Genomic DNA, 13,308 nt, shown 5'->3' with positions numbered 1-13,308 from the left:
ACCACTTAAAATGGTACCCCTCCCAGGTGTTATCACCTGTAGGCAATGTTTCTCAAAGTTTAGGGTGCAAAAAGTCCTTGTTAAAATGCAGTTCCTGTTCCCCCTTCCTGGGTGAGGCCCAGGAATCTACATTATTAATAAACACCTCAGGTAATTCTGATGCAGGTGATAGAGAGTCACACATGTAAAGGGAAAAAGCTCAGATGGATGGGATTATAAACACTATCCGGGTGGTAACTGAATTATCATAGTGAATATTGGCTTTTTTCCTGTGGTTCCTAAAATGGAGGAAGGGAAAGACTTTTTTAGAAATTGAAGTATAACTGACACACAACATTATATTAGTTTCAGGGGTACAACGTAAAGACGATTTGGCATTTGTATACACTGTGAAATGATCACCACCGTAAGTCTAGTTACGGTCACCCTACAAAGATAGAAAATTTGTGGTGGGAATTTTTAAGATTACTTTCTGAGCATCTCTCAAATTTGTGATACATTATTGATTATAGTCACCATGCTGTAATACATCCCCATGACTTATTTTATAACTGGTTTATACCTGTTGATCCCCTTCACCCATGTTACCCACCCACAGCACCCCTCCTCTCTGGCAACCCCCAGTCTGTTCTCAGGATTTATGACTTTTGTTTTGTTTTGTTTCCTTTGTTTTTTAGGTTCCATATATAAGTGAAATCATATGATATTTGTCTTTCCCTGACATTTCACTCAGCAGAACACTCTCAAGGTCCATCTGTGTTGCTCAAAATGGGTAAGATTTTATTCTTTTTTTATGGCTAAATATTACCCGGTGTGTATGTGTGTGTGCACATGCCGATGTGTATGCACCACATTTTCCTTATCCATCCATCCATTAATGGACACTTAGGTTGTTTCCATATCTTGGCCATTGTAAATAATGCTGTGATAAGCATAGGGGTGAATGTATCTTTTTAAATTAGTGTTTTCATTTCTTTGGGTAAATACCTAGTAGTGTAATTGCTGGATGGAGGGTAGTTCTATTGAAAAATAGACCTTTTGAGGAAACTCCAAACTGTTTTCCACAGTGGATGTACCAATTTACATTTCTACTAAAGTGCATGAGGGTTCCCTTTTCTCCGCACCCTCACCAACACTTGTTATTTCCTGTCCTTTTGATAAAAGCCATTCTGACAGATGTGAGGTTCCAGCTCATTGTGGTTTGGATCTGCATTTCCCTGCTAATTGGTGATGTTGGGCACCTTTTCATGTGCCTGTTGGCCATATATCTTCTTTGGAAAAATGTCTATTCAGATCATCTGCTCATTTTTAAAATTGGATTTTTGGGGGGTTGTTGTTCTTGAGTTGTATGAGTTCTTTATATGTTTTGGATGTCAACCTTTTGTCAGATACATGATTTGCAAATATCTTCTCCTATTCAGTAGGTTGCCTTTTCATTTTGAAATCATTTCTTTGCTTTTTAATTTGAGGTAGTCCCATTTGTTTTGTTTTGTTTTTATTTCTTTTTTGCTTTTGTTGCCATTGCCTTTGACGTAAGATCCAAAAAACGTAGCCAAGACCAATGTCAAGAAATTTACTGCCTATATTTTCTTCTAGGATTTTCATGGTTTCTGACCTACCATTCAAGTCTTTAATTTGAGTTTATTTTTGTGTATGGTATGAACAGTGGTCCAGTTTCTTTCTTTTGCATGTTGCTGTCCAGTTTTCCCAACACCACTTACTGAAGAGACAGATCCCTCCTCACTGCATTTTCTTGCCTCCTTTGTCATAAGTTAATTGACCATATAAGCATAGGTTAATTTATGGGATTTCTATTCTGTTCCATTAGTCTATCTACTTTTATACCAATACCAAACTATTTTGATTACTAATGCTTTGTAATATAGTTTGAAATCAGGAAGCATGATGCCTCCAGCTTTGTTCTTCTTTTTCTTTTTTTTTTTTCTTAAAGATTTTATTTGTTCATTAGAGACAGAGAGAGAGACACAGAGGCAGGCAGAGGGAGAAGCAGGCTCCACGCAGGGAGCCCGACATGGGACTCGATCCCGGGACCCCAGGATCATACCCTGGGCTTAAGGCAGCACTAAACCGCTAAGCCACCCGGGCTGCCCTTGTTCTTCTTTTTCAAGATTGCTTTGGCTATGTAGGATTTTTTGTGGTTCTATACAAATTTTAGGATTGTTTGTTCCAATTCTGAAAAATGCCACTAGAATTTTGATAGGGATGGCATTAAATCCATAGATTGTTTTGGATAATATGCTCATTTTAATAATACTAATTCTTCCAATCCATGAACACAAAATATCTTTCCATTTATGTGTGTCTTCTTCAATTTCTTTCATCGGTGTCTTATAATTTCAGCGTACAGGTCTTTTACTTCCTTGGTAAAATTTGTCCTAGGTATTTTATTCTTTGTGATGCAATTATAAGTGGAATTGTTTATTTAATTTCTCTCCGATGTTCATTGTTAGTGTATAAAAACAGAACAGATTCCTATACACTGATTATTGTACCCCAAAACTGTTCTGAATTTATTAGTTTCTAGTGGCTTTTTTTCTAAGACTTTTTTGATAGAGTCTTTCATATATTAAAAAAAAAGGATTTTTTATGTACAAAATCATGTTGTACACAAATAGTGACAGTTTTACTTTATGTGCCCACTTTGGATGCCTTTTATTTAATTATTTTTCCTGCCTAATTGATGTGGCTAAAATTTCCACTATTATATTGAATATAAGTAGTGAAAGTGACCATCTTGTCTTGTTCCTGATTTTAAATGAAATGCTATCAGCTTTTCACTGTTGAGTATGATATTAACTGTGGGCTTGTCATATATGACCTTTATTTTGAAGTATGTTCCATCTCTATCCACTTTGGTGAGAGAGGGAGGAGGCTCTTAATCTACTTCCTGCTAGTTGAAATCTATTCTTCAACTATTTGTTTAACTATTCATTTACTCATTCACTCACTCACTATTCAATCATTTGATACATTTTAAATACATAATCTTTTAGGGAATTGATGGGGAGGTAGGGTGCAAAAAAAAAAAAAAAAAAGAAAAAGGTGAAAAAGACTTTATAATTGCTCATGAATTCTACTATGGAATTTGTGTTTGTTAACCAGGACCCATAGTATGAGACAAAATTATACCAAATAATATCAAATAATATCAATTTTGGGGAAGTTTTTGTTTACTTATTTCTGCCTTATTTGGTTTCAAAAAATGATCTGGGATGGCTCCAAGAATACCTGCAATACAATGTAATGAGAATAAAACAGAAGAGGAAATCAGAAATATATAAAGGGGGATGCCTGGGTGGCTCAGCAGTTGAATGTCTGCCTTTGGCTCAGGGTGTGATTCTGGGGTCCTGGGATCAAGTCCTGCATCGGGCTCCCTGCAGGGAGCCTGCTTCTCCCTCTGCCTGTGTCTCTGCCTCCCTCTCTGTGTCTCTCATGAATAAATAAATAAAATCTTTTAAAAAAAGAAATATATAAATGTAGGAAAAGAAGATCAAATCAGAGCCAATACTATACACAAAATGTCCATCTCAAGCACATGTATAGTAATACATATGAGAGATGGCCAACACATTTGGGTCTGAGCTTTCTCAGTTGCCAAAGAAAAGAATGTCTTATACGGTAGCAAATTCTCTATATCCATAGGTATAAAGACTTCTGGAACCAAGTTCTGAGAAAAATCTCCTTTGTAGGTCTTCATCAGGGATATTTTTGTGATGTAGTGGACAAGATTGCCAACTACATCCCTTCAAAAAAAAATACAAAGCTGTGTTGTGTATCACAGAGCAGTATATTATAATGCTAAAATGCTCCTTGGTAAAAACAATCCTAGGACAGTTCTATGCAAAAGAATTAGTTGGGTCCTTACCTCACACCATACACAAAAATTAACTCAAAATAAATCAAAGTCTTAAAAGCAAAATCTAACATTAGAAAACTCTTAGAAGGGATCCCTGGGTGGCTCAGTGGTTTAGTGCCGCCTTCAGCCCAGGGTGTAGTCCTGGAGACCCGGGATCGAGTCCCACGTCAGGCTCCCTGCATGGAGCCTGCTTCTCCCTCTGTCTGTGTCTCTGCCTTTCTGTCTCTCTATGTCTCTCATGAATAAATAAATAAAATCTTAAAAAAATAAAAAGAAAACTCTTAGAAGAAAATGCAAAATAGATCTTTGTGACCTTGGACTTGACAACAGGTTCTTTGGTATGACACGAAAATACAAACAACAAGTATGTGGGACTTCAACATTGAATTTTTTTGTGCTTCAAAGGACACAACAACAAAGAATGAAAAGACAACCCACAGAATGAAAGAAAATATTTGCAAATATAAGGAACTTCCTTCTTGAATATATAAAGAACTTTTACAATTCAATTATAAAAAGAAAAATAACCCAATTTAAATAATAGGCAAAGGATCTGAATAGACATTTCTCCAAAGAAAATATGCAAATAGCCAATAAGCTCCTGAGAAGATGGTCAACATCATTAGTCATCAGGGAAATGCAGATCAAAATCACAAAACAAGGTGCTACTTCACTTTGATGAGGATAACTACAATAAAAAATTCAGAAGGGGGCACCTGGCTGGCGCAGTCAGTAAAGCATGTGAGTCTTGATCTTAGGATCCATGAGTTCAAGCTTGACATTGGGCACAGAGTTCACTTAATTAAGAAAAATAGATAATAACAAGTATTGGAGAGGATGTAAAGAAATCAGGACCTCATAGACTTGTGCTGAAAATATATAGTTACTGTGGCAAACAGTTGGCAGTTCCTCAAAAATTTCAACTTAATACTATTTGGCCCAGCAATTCCAATCTTAGGCATATACCCAAAAGAAATGAACACATAAGTCCACAAGAAAACCTGTACATACATATTTATAGCTGCATTATTCATAATATCCAAAAGGTGGAGACAATCCAAATATCTACCAACTGATAAATGGATAAATAAAATGTGGTACATCCACAATGGAATATTATTTGACATTAAAAAAAGATGAATACCGATACATGCTACAACACAGCTGAACTTTGAAAATATCATGTTAAGTAATGAAGGAAGCCAGTTACAGAAGAGTACATATTATGTAATTCCATCTATATAAAATGTCCAGAAGAGGCAAATCTGTAGACATGGAAAACAGTTTAGTGGTTGTTTAAGACAGGAGTAGGGGTGGGGGTGAGGGGATAGACTACGGGGAGGTGATAACGGGTACTTTTGTTATTCTTGTCATTAGATGACAAAAATGTTCTAAAATTGATTGTGTTGGTGATTATACAACTCTGTTAATATTCTAAAAATCACTAAACTAGGGACACCTGGGTGGCTCAGTGGTTGAGTGTTTACCTTTGGCTTAGGGCGTGATCCTGGAGTCCCAGGATCGAGTCTCACATCGGGCTCCCTGCATAGAACCTGCTTCTCCCTCTGCCTGTGTCTCTGCCTCTCTCTCTATGTGTCTTTCATGAATGAATAAAATTTAAAAACAAAAAAATTACTGAACTAGACATTTATTTATTTTAGAAAGGGAGAGAGGTGGGGGAGGGGCAAAGGGAGACTGAATGAGAATCTTAAGCAGATGCCATTCCCAGAATGGAGCATGACATGGAGCTCCATCTCATGATCTAAGATCATGATCTGAGCTGAAACCAAGAGCCAGACACTCAATGGACTGAGCCACCCAGGTACGCCTGAACTGTGCACTTTACATGAGTGAAACATTTGTATCTCAATAAAGATGTTACCCAAAAAAAATCCTAGGAGAGTTCAAAATGTTGCAATGTTGCAAGTATATGGCTATCTGGCAGTTTGGTTTGTTCCCAGACAAAATTGAGAACATCTAGGAATAGACAGGCTGTATAGATTTCTGGAAATTGTCCATTAATATCATTTCTCCTAAGTGGGCTTTGATAAGAAGCGGGTAGCAGAGAATTAGAGTTACATGTTCTGGCAGGATCCTAAAATGCAGTTATTTTTTTATGATTAAGGATGAATTCACCTACTTTGGCATCCAAAATAGAATTCTTTCTACACCTGAAACTAATATAACACTGAATGTTAACAATATTGGAATTAAAAATTTTAAAAATAGCATTCTTTCACAGAGCCTGAAAGTTTAGATTTGTTCTATCGAGAGTAACTTTGAGGTCTTTTGATGAAAGCACTGCTCAGTATTGAAGATCGAGATATAATGGTCCTAGTTATTTTAGTCAATAATCAGAATAGTTGTTCTCAATGCAGAGTAGACTTTTAACAATTAAACTAGCAGTGTCCCAAGTACCACAATGAACTAAAGCAACATAATATATATTTTTTTAAATCGTGGTTTCTATTGTGGTTTTCTTAAAGCTCTTAAATTAAGAACCACCACCACCACAACCACAACAAAATTCCTTTAAAGACAAGTATTCAGCCAGAATGGTCTTACATTAACTCTTGATGAGCCAGTAATCACCAGCATCTCGTCATTTTGTTGTGTGATGCTCGTGGAGTTTGCACATGCTCATATTCCCTCTATCAAACATAACTACCATGTAAAGGGGAATTAAAGGCAAAGATCAGCATGCTCTAGTGCCACAACCTTGAATAGCTCTTCTCCTTGAATCATTCCTTTGGTTAGAATGCAAGAAGCCAAGACTGTCTCATCCGTTCGAAGAGCCCATGTTTGCTGCCATCACTGCTGTCTCCAAGTAAGAGCCCTTTGCCCAGCCCAGGGCCTGAAAGATATCCTCACAGGATCCCCTCCTTGGGTGTTTTCTGACACAAGGCCTCATTTTGTCACAACAGCGCCAGAGGAGACTACTTCAGGTCCAACTCTGTCACCTTGAAGCTCTGTCTCTCTGCCTCTACATATTGCTGATAGTTTTCTCATCTTGAGTTTGGTCCTCCCCTCAAATTATTTATTTTTCAGGCTTTTGGAGGAAGCAGATAAGACTACACAGCATACTGCTTATAGAAGACATATAAAGTTAATGGATGATAATAATGAATTTAAGTTTTCAAAATGAATTGTCCTCAAAGTGACTTTTCTTAAATAAGATAGAGAGGCATGTTATCATATCTGAGCAGAGTCTCTGAACTACTCGTCAAGACAAGGGTGAGATGTAGACCCCACCACCACTATTTAATGGGCCAGTCACTGAATCTCCCTGGGTCTGATTATCTTTATCTGTAAAATAAAAAGGCAGGGCTGTTTTATAGTTAATAGGACATTGTATTCAAGGCAATTTCTAGCTGTAACATTTACAACCATTTTAATGGATCCTATTTATCAGATGCAGAGAGAAATCTGAATTGTGCTACTAACCTGTTATTTTGTTTCTATCAAGGATTATGGCCTTTATCCTGAAAAGAGACTAAGAAAGATTTGATGCTCAGTTTGGATATCAGAATTTTGGAAAAAAGTTCAGCTCAGAACCTTGACTCTACCCTTCAGAATATAGCTCCTAACAGGGCAAGGACCATATCCCGACTGGCTAAGGCTCTTTAATACTTAGGAGTTCTCTTCCAGAGTAACATTCCCATTGTCCATACCTATTGCAGGGTTTTGCCGATGGAACAAGAACAGCAGGTCTTTCTCTTGGATCTCAGGTCTAGGTCCTACCTCATGTGATGCTTTCTATTATGTAGCAAATATTTATCGAGCACCTACCATATATTAGATCCTGAGACCTTAACAGTGACAGACCTTAGCAGATTGACAAGGCTTCCCTCACAGAGCTTAGGGGAGGTAGGCAACAAGTAAACAAAAAATATGGTAATTATTGATATGGCAAGAGCTAATAGGAAGTATACAGGATATCCAGATGAACGCAATGATGGAGAATCATGGATATAGGATGTGGAATGTCCTAGAGGGTTAGATTAGGAAATGCCCCTTGGTAGAGGTGACAATGAAACTGAGACCTGAAAGCAAGGGGAAGCTGGCCTGTAAGGACTAGAAGGAGAGCCAACACAAAGTTCCTGATATAGAGAGGGCTTGGGGTGCTTCAGACTCACAGAGCAGGGTAGTGGTTCAGTGAAGCAGAAAGGAGAGGAGCAGACAGGAGGCTGAAGAGAGAGTTTGGACCAACCTGCCAGCACCTTAGAAGGCACCGCTGGGTCATAAGAGAGAAGCAGGATCTGCTCATGGGTTTTAAAATTACTCTGGCTGTTGGGTAGAAAATAAATTAGAGTGTAGCAGGGTAGGAGTACAGGGAGAAAAGGGTCACTCAGGACTGATCATAAGGAGTGAGACAGAGATTCAGTTCAATTTTCCCTCAAATAGCAGGCCAGCTGTACCACAGTATTAATCTTTTTTTGAACTATTTTAATTTATATTCTATATCACCTAAGTATGTATTGATCTATTTTTAGGCTCTATTTCATCCATCTGTTGTATATCCTTGCCAGTGTCAAATTGTTTCAATTGCTATAATTTTCTAATATACCTTGGTATGTGGTAGAGCTTAGTCCCCCTATTACTTTTCTTTTTAATGTCTGGAGTACTCTCATATCAGTGGTCTCTTCAAACTTTGCACAACACTGGCGTCACCTGGGGTGCTTTATAATTCAACTAGGGCATCGGGATTTCATTTCATGTTTTTAAATAAGCTCTACGCCCAATGTGGGGCTCAAACTCATGACCCTGAGATCAAGAGTTGCACATTTTTACTGACTGAGCCAGTCAGGCGCCCCAGGGCATTGGGGTTTTAAAAGGTTCCTAGGTATTTTGATGGGGATTGCATTAAATGTGTAGATTGCTCTGGATAATATAGACATTTTAAGAATAATTATTCTTCCAGTCCATGAGTGTGGAATGTTTTTCCATTTCTTTGGGTCATCTTCAATTTTATTGTGTTTTATAGTTTTCAGGGTACAGATCTTTTTGCCCCTTTGTTTGGGTTTATTCCTAGGTACCTTATGTTTTTTGGTACAATTATAAGTGGGTCCAATTCCTTGATTTCTCTTTCTGCTGCTTCATTATTGGTGTATAAAAATGCTACACTTTTTCACTGAGCTAGAACAAACATTCCTAAAATCTGTATGGAACCACAAAAGACCCAAATAACCAAAGCAATCTTGAAAAAGAAAAGCAAAGCTGGAGGCATTACAATTCTGGACTTCAAGTTATATGACAAAGCTGTAGTGATCAAGACAGTATGGTACTGGCACAAAAAACAGACCCGTATGTCAGTGGAACCGAAAAGGAAATCCAGAAAAGAACCCACAACTATATAGTCAGAGCAGGAAAGAATATCCAATTGGAAAAAAGACAGTCTGTGCAACAAAATGGTGTTTGAAAAGCATGCAAAAGAATGAAACCGGGCCACTTTCTTAAACCATACAAAAAAAAAAATTCAAAATGTATGAAAGATCTAAATGTGAGACAGGAACCGTCAAAGTCTTAGAGGAGAACACAGACAGCAACCTTTTTGACATTGACCACAGCAACTTCTTGTTAGCTATGTCTCCTGGGGCAAGGGAGACAAAGACAAAAACAAACTACTGGGACTTCAAGATAAAAAGCTTTCTATAGAGAAGGAAACAACAAAACTAAAAGGCAATCTTCAGAATGGGAGAAAATGTTTGCACATGACATATCTGATAAAGGGTTAGTATCCAAAACATACAAAGTACTTATGAACTCAACATTCAAAAAACAAATAATCCAGCTTTAAAAACGGGCAGAAGACATTAAACATTTTTCCAAAGAAGACATTCAGATGGCTAACAGACACATGAAAAGATGCTCAACATCACTCATCATCAGAAAAAATATGAATCAAAACACGATGAGATACCACCTCACACCTGTCAGAATGGCTAAAATCAACAACACAGGAAATGACAGATGTTGGCAAGGATGCAGAGAAAGAGGAACCCTCTTCCATTGTTAGTGGGAATGCAAACTGGTTCAGCCACTCTGGAAAACAGTATGGAGGTTCCTCAAAAAGTTAAAAATAGAGCTACCCTATGACCCAGTAATTGTATTACTAGGTATTTACCCAAAGGATACAAAAATATTGATTTGAAGGGATATATGCGCCTGATGTTTATAGTAGCATTATCAACAAGAGCTAAATTATGGAAAGAGCCCAAATGTTCATCTACTGATGAAGAAGATGCAGTACATATATATAATGGAACAGTACTCAGCCATAAAAAAGAAGGAAATCTTGCCATTTGCAATACCATGGATGGAGCTAGGTGTTATGCTAAGCAAAATAAGTCAGAAAATACCATATGATTTCACTCATATGTGGAATTTAAGAAATAAAACCGATGAACATGGAGAAAGGAGAGAAGCAAACCATAAAACAGACTCAACGATAGAGAACAAACTCAGGGTTGCTGGAGGGGAGGTGGGTCAGGTATGGTTTAAACGGGGGATGAGTATTAAGGAGGGCACTTATTGTCCTGAGCACTGGATGTTGTTGAGTGATGATCACTGAATTCTATACCTGACACTAATATTACATTGTATGTTAACTAACTGGAATTTATTTATTTATTTATTTTTAAAGTGTTACTTATTTTTTTAAGATTTTATTTCTTTATTCATGAGAGACACAGAAAGAGAAAGAGAGGCAGAGACACAGGCAGAGGGAGAAGCAGGCTCCATGCAGGGAGCCTGATGTAGGACTCGATCCCGGGTCTCCAGGATCATGCCCTGGGCTGAAGGTGGCGCTAAACTGCTGAGCCACCCGGGCTGCCCACTAACTGGAATTTAAATAAAAACTTGAAACTACAAAAAATAAAATAAAATAAAATAAAATAAATAAAATAAAATAAAATAATAAAATGAAAGCTCCCTATGTGATTATAAAACACAGCAAAGTTTGGGAATTGCTGTATCAACATGTTTACTTTTCCAGATGAATTTTAATATGATTTTAATGAAGTCTCACCTCTCTCCAAATTCTTTTTTTTTATTTTTTAAGATTGATTGATTGATTGATTGATTTATGATAGACATAGAGAGAGGCAGAGACACAGGAGGAGGGAGAAGCAGGCTCCATGCTGGGAGCCCGACGTGGGACTCGATCCCAGGACTCCAGGATTGCGCCCTGGGCCAAAGGCAGGTGCTAAACCTCTGAGCCACCCAGGGATTCCCCCCTCTCTCCAAATTCTTATTGTTATTTTGATAGGATTGCACTGCACTTTGAAATTTAGAATTGATTTAGGGAGAACTGGCATCTTTACAATATTTAGTCTTCCTGCCCAAGTACAAGATACTTGGCTTTACATGACTTATGTTTTTCCACATATTTGAATCTTTTTTTTTTATACTAATTCTTCAGAACTTTGTCTCATTTGTTACGATTGTATATGGAAGCTTTTCTTCTAATATTATTTAACTTGTTGAATATATGTTGGAATGCTAGTGGTTTTATTTTTTTAACAGACTTCTGTCTGCCTTCTCTCTCTCTTACTTTTACACATGGAAATGCAATTTCCTTTCCCCATCTTTTCATATCATCTCTTTCTGCCTCAGGGACCAAAGACAGGGCACATCTGGGTGGCTCAGTTGGTTAAGTAGCCAGCTCTTGATCTCAGCTCAGGTCTTGATCTCAGGGTCATGAGTTCAAGCCCTGCACTGGGCTCCACATTGGGCATGGATCCTACATTTAAAATAATAATAATAACCAAATAAAATTTATTAATTTAATTAATCTAGTTAAAATTAGAAGAGGAAAACTTTTAGCCTCCCCCTTTCAATTCATTCTCATGAACTCGCACCACATTTATCTCTGTCCAGCAAGGAAACTATTTTTGCTTCTGTAAATCTTAATGGCATTTGATCTAGACTTCTCTTGTGGTCCCTATTCATGATAGCACTCACAGCTGAGTTTCCCTATAAATAGTATGCTTATTGAAGTTAGGATCTTTTTTGTGTTTTCCTATAGCCCCTTCCTCAGGAACTTTGCAACATATTAAACACCCCATAAATTCTGTGGAAAAAATGAATAAAGGAATACACCTGTATAGAAGAAATAGATGAAGTGATAAATGAACAAAATGAAGAAACTTTGACTTAACTGTAACAAAAGTTCTTTGATGACTTTTGCCTAAAAGTTCAAGTAAACCTAAACATTAGGATTCAGTAGGGTCACCTGTGTGGCTCTTGGTTGGTTAAGCACCTGATTCTTGATCTCAGACCAGGTCTTGATCTCAGGATGATGAGTTCAAGCCCCACATTGGGCTCTATGCTGGGTATGGAGCCTACAAAAAAACAAAACAAAACAAAACAAAAACGGATTTAGTAGCATGCTGTGGGAATTTTTCCTTGACCCTGTGTCAAACCCTTGTCCTTCTGGCATTCATAATGTCCTACTCTGTGCCAGGAACTGTGCTCTTTCCAATGGGAGCAGATGAGTAAAACTCAGAAGTTCAGAAGTCTTGGTCTTTGCTGTCTAGTAGACTCTACAGGAAGCAGATAGGTAAACAAAAAAAGAATGACAGAGCATTATCATGCTTGGCTATAGAAGTCTGAATGGGGTTAACTAGGAACACAAAGAAAAGAGCAGTGGATCTGAGGTGGGAGGAGGGGAGGCACTGGAAAAGGCTCATAGAGGATGTGACCCTTGACCTGAGTCTCTGTTTGACCCTTTTTATCAAGTACTCTGATTAGGAAAGAAGGCTTATCACATTTACACATAATACAAAACTTGGAGAGACATACTAGATGGCAAATTCAGGAATTAAAAAAAAAAATTGTGATTGCAATACTTCTAGGAATTTATACAAAGGAGATAACCATACAGAAAGACTGTTTATCATAGTTCCACTTACAAAAGTGTAATCCGGAAACAAATTATTTATTTATATTTTTTTGAAAGAGTTTATTTATTTATTAGAGAGAGAGAGATTGAGCACAAGTCGGGGGAGAGGGAGGGAGAGGGAGAAGCAGACTCCCCACTGAGCAGGGAGCCCGACCTGAGAGACCTGAGACTCGTCAGATCATGACCCAAGCCAAAGGCAGACACTTAACCAACTAAGCCACCCAGGAGCCCCAAATTACTTGTTTAAATTGTGCTTCACAAATGCAATAGAATACTACACAATCATTAAAAATAGTCTTGTACTTCTATATTTATTACCTGAAATGATGTTTATGCTGAGAGAAAAGAGCATGTTACAGGACAGAACATACTGTGATCTCATTTTAAAAATTGTGCATTCGTGTCAGTATGTGTGGAGTTTCTTTTTTAATTAACAAAAGTGGAATTATACAGTTGGGCAACTTGCATTTCATATGCATTATGCCATAGGCCTCTTTCTACGCTTGAAAAGGACAAAACAAAGTCATCA

The 13,308-nt window shown here is 37.6% G+C and overlaps 1 long non-coding RNA gene across 1 annotated transcript in view; it reads right to left on the bottom strand.

Annotated features, from left to right (window-relative positions):
• LOC144316466 (uncharacterized) overlaps positions 1 to 13,308 on the bottom strand; it is a 63,228-nt gene that overhangs the window by 30,777 nt on the left and 19,143 nt on the right. Inside the window, exon 2 of the long non-coding RNA XR_013382442.1 lies at positions 12,111 to 12,219. This is a non-coding gene — a long non-coding RNA (uncharacterized LOC144316466). The remainder of the gene's footprint in view (positions 1 to 12,110; positions 12,220 to 13,308) is intronic.

The sequence above is a fragment of the Canis aureus genome, chromosome 6 (genome assembly GCF_053574225.1).
Source record: "Canis aureus isolate CA01 chromosome 6, VMU_Caureus_v.1.0, whole genome shotgun sequence".
In the NCBI taxonomy this organism is placed as follows: Eukaryota; Metazoa; Chordata; class Mammalia; order Carnivora; family Canidae; genus Canis; species Canis aureus.
Note: the sequence above shows the minus strand (reverse complement) of the source record. Positions and strands in the feature narration are given on the sequence as shown.